Raw genomic sequence first — 3,331 nt, 5'->3', positions numbered from 1 at the left:
GGTTACTGTAAAGGGAGGTGAGTGTTCCTTTGTTTGATTTTTTCTCCCCAGAGGGATTTGTCAAGTATTCCCTGCCTAGGGAAACTCCTTGTCCTGGAGTGTCACTGAGCCCATCTCTCCACTGGCCTCTGGAGATGGCTGATGGTATAGTATAGTGCAGATGTCACAGACTGCCTTACGTTCTGAAAAACTCTGAGACACACACACACACACTTAAAGGAAGTTATGTTTATAGCTGCTGCGCTTGACTGCTCTGACCCTCTGAGCTTCCTCTCGTTTCCAGCATGTGCGCTTATCTCCAAATGGAAGTTCGTTTTGGAGATGAGGAGAAATTAATGACCACTTCACCAAGCTGAGAAGGTGAGGTTGGCTGCTGCAAACCGTGGGGGCGCTCTGATCTCATTCTTCTGCTCTGTTTGCCGGAAAAATCTCTCTCTGCCCTGGAATATCATGGCCTGGAGGCCTTTAAATTAAAAACAGTTGTGAAACTGGCAGCAATTTAGAACTTATGCCAGTGCATGAATCCGTAAAGAACAGGGCCTCAGGGATGCAGGTCATGTGTCTATGAAGAGGCCTGTTTTGTGTCCTTGGTTTTTACCAAGGCTTTTGGTCTAGTGCTTCTTTTCTCTCCTAGGGGAATACTGGTTCTTGGGGGTTGTTTCTCACTCTCCCTTCTGACTTAACTTCCCACGTGGTCCCACCTCCTGGTTTTCTAGAGTTTGCCATGTGCACAGCAGTGCCACCAGGGCCTGGGTGTTTCTCAGTCTCCCAGGTCAGCAATGGAAGCATCTGGGCTGTGGCTGACACCTCCCATTTCAGTTACAAGAACACAGAGCAACCCAGAGACAAGACCGCAAAGGTGAGAGGAGACAATGCAGCTACAGAGGAAACCTTTGCAGACAATGTGAATCCAAGCCTGGAAAACCCAACTCGGGTTTTATAGAAGATACTTTTGTTGATTTCAAGAGAAGGTTGAGGAAATGCCAGAAAATAAAATAGCAAGTTGAGGATGGGCCAGTAAAATTCTTCCTTGGTGTTTATGGCCTGGCTCCTTCTAAGCCAGGAGGTGAGAGGTTGCTCCCTGAGTAGGCATTTAGCTCAGACGGGCTTGGTCAGTGGGAGGGGCTGGTGGTGAGCTTAGAGTCAAAACTCAGATTCTTTTCCTGATAAGACTCTTCTGACTGACACTTTCTCTAGCATTCGACCACTCCAGTAGGGTGTCCTGGCTTGGAGGGTTTCTAGAACATCTAAGTTATCTGGCATCTTGAATTAAAAAGTGAAATCTGCCTATAAGGACAAGAGGCATAAGGATTCAATAGGAGTTAAATCCTATTTGGCAGGAAAAGAATTCACACTTAAACCTGAAAAGGCAATTGTTTCCTTAATCAAATTCAGAGTTATACTCACCCAGGTATCCTGACAAACACTGATTGACTGTCTCCTATGCGCAGAAGTAGGAAATAGGGCTAGCAAGTTTGGCAGGGCCAAGGCACACAAGTCATCACAAAGTTAGGGAATTTGCACTGTCTCTTATAGGCAGTGAATGTTTTAAAGCAAGGGAAGCAGAGTAATGCTTCAGAAGTGCCATAGTAGAATGATTTTGAAGACATAGGTAATAGCTAATATTTCTTGAACACCTACTATGTGCCAACAACTGAGCTAATTATTTCATTACATGCATTCTCTTTTTAAATCTCCACATAACCTTATGAAGTAGGCAGTCCTCTTGTCTTCCTTTTACAGAGAGGCAATCTGAGGCTCAGGGAGGTTGAAAACCTTGCTCAAGGTCACACAGCTTGCAAGTGGTAGAACAAGGGTTTGAACCCAAGTCTAAATGACTCCGAAGTCCACACTCTTAACTACTACAGATCAAACACAGTGTATGCATTGCTTGTTCCATCAAGTATCCAGAAAAACCCATTCCTTTTGTGTGGAGGAAGAGGCAAACCTCTGGATTTGAGATTAAGAGTCCCAGGTGTTAGGGTTGTCAGCTTTGGCAAATAAAAATACAGAATGCCCAGTGAAATTTGAAAAACCTCTCTAACAAACTTTTGTAACTTATTAAAAATAGATGGAGACAGGAAATTTAAGATGCCCTGACCAAAATGAGTAAAGATGCAGGACAAAAATCATTAAATACAGGACATGTCCTCTCTACCTAGGATGCTTAGTAACCCCACCAGGTGTGCACCTGGGGGTCTGTCTGCGTGACCTTGGGTTAACCCACCCTCTCTTAGTCTCATCCTCTTCAACTGAAAAATATGGGTAATAATATCTACCTCGTAAAATTATTATAGGATTGACTGAGATGACATAAAATGCCCGTGAGAGTATCAGGCATAGAGTAGGTACTTAGCATATGCTTTGTTGGTGAACTAGGCAATTCCCTAGTTTCCAGAAAAAATGGGTTTGTTTTTTTTTTCTTCTTCTTTCCATTCAGAAGAATACTTATCTCCTATTGAGTGCTTTATTCATCAAAGACTTGGCCTTTTCTTCATGAAAAATGTAACTTTTAATGGGGGTCACTTGTTGATGTTTTGTGTAGCCTGTATTTAAAAACACCAGCCATTTCCTCTAATAATAAAGTTGCTACTTAAGTTAAAAAAATAGGGCAACAGAAACAATGCCCATTATATTATCTTCAAGCCTTTATTATGTAGGTATTAAATTTGAACTCAGAGGTCGTCACACTTGGGAAGTGTTTCCATCTGTAGCACTCCATTCTCCTTTCTGTCGGTTCAATTAAGCCTGAGAATTTAAATTATCTCTCTAGCTCTAAAAATATGGACAGATACTTCTGAAACTATTCCAGGGCTTAGAAGAAATTCGGTGGGAGTGAATGTGCTTTCAGGCCAGAAAGCCTGACCCTTCCAGATCTTTGAAAGGTGTGGAAAGACCGTAAAAATCAAATCAAATCAAGTCAAAATAGACAGCCTCTCCCTCAAGAAGAGGATTTGGAAAAGAGGTGGAGGGATGGAAGAGCTGTGTGTGAAAAACACATATACACACACAGTGGGAAGCATATTTGTCTAAAAACATTAAATTAAAAACTTCTTAGAATGACAGCATTTCTTCCTTTCTTTCTCTCACTTCCAGTTCATTCTTATCAGAATTCTGTCAGCTCTCAAACTGACATTTTCCTGTTCTGATCTTTTCTCAGACAGTAAAGAGGGATTTTTTTTTTTTATTGGGCTGATGTAAACAGCAGATCAGTCTACAGAGAAACGTCAAGGACGATTTGGAGTCCTAAGCCCTGACCCTCCTGCCCTCTCCTAACTAGCTATTGACATTGAACTTAAAAAAGCTGCAATGCTGAGATGAGATAATGTTT

Source organism: Rhinolophus hipposideros (assembly GCF_964194185.1).
Source record: "Rhinolophus hipposideros genome assembly, chromosome: 21".
In the NCBI taxonomy this organism is placed as follows: Eukaryota; Metazoa; Chordata; class Mammalia; order Chiroptera; family Rhinolophidae; genus Rhinolophus; species Rhinolophus hipposideros.
The sequence above is the reverse complement of the archived record's forward strand: the minus strand, read 5'-3'. Positions refer to the sequence as shown.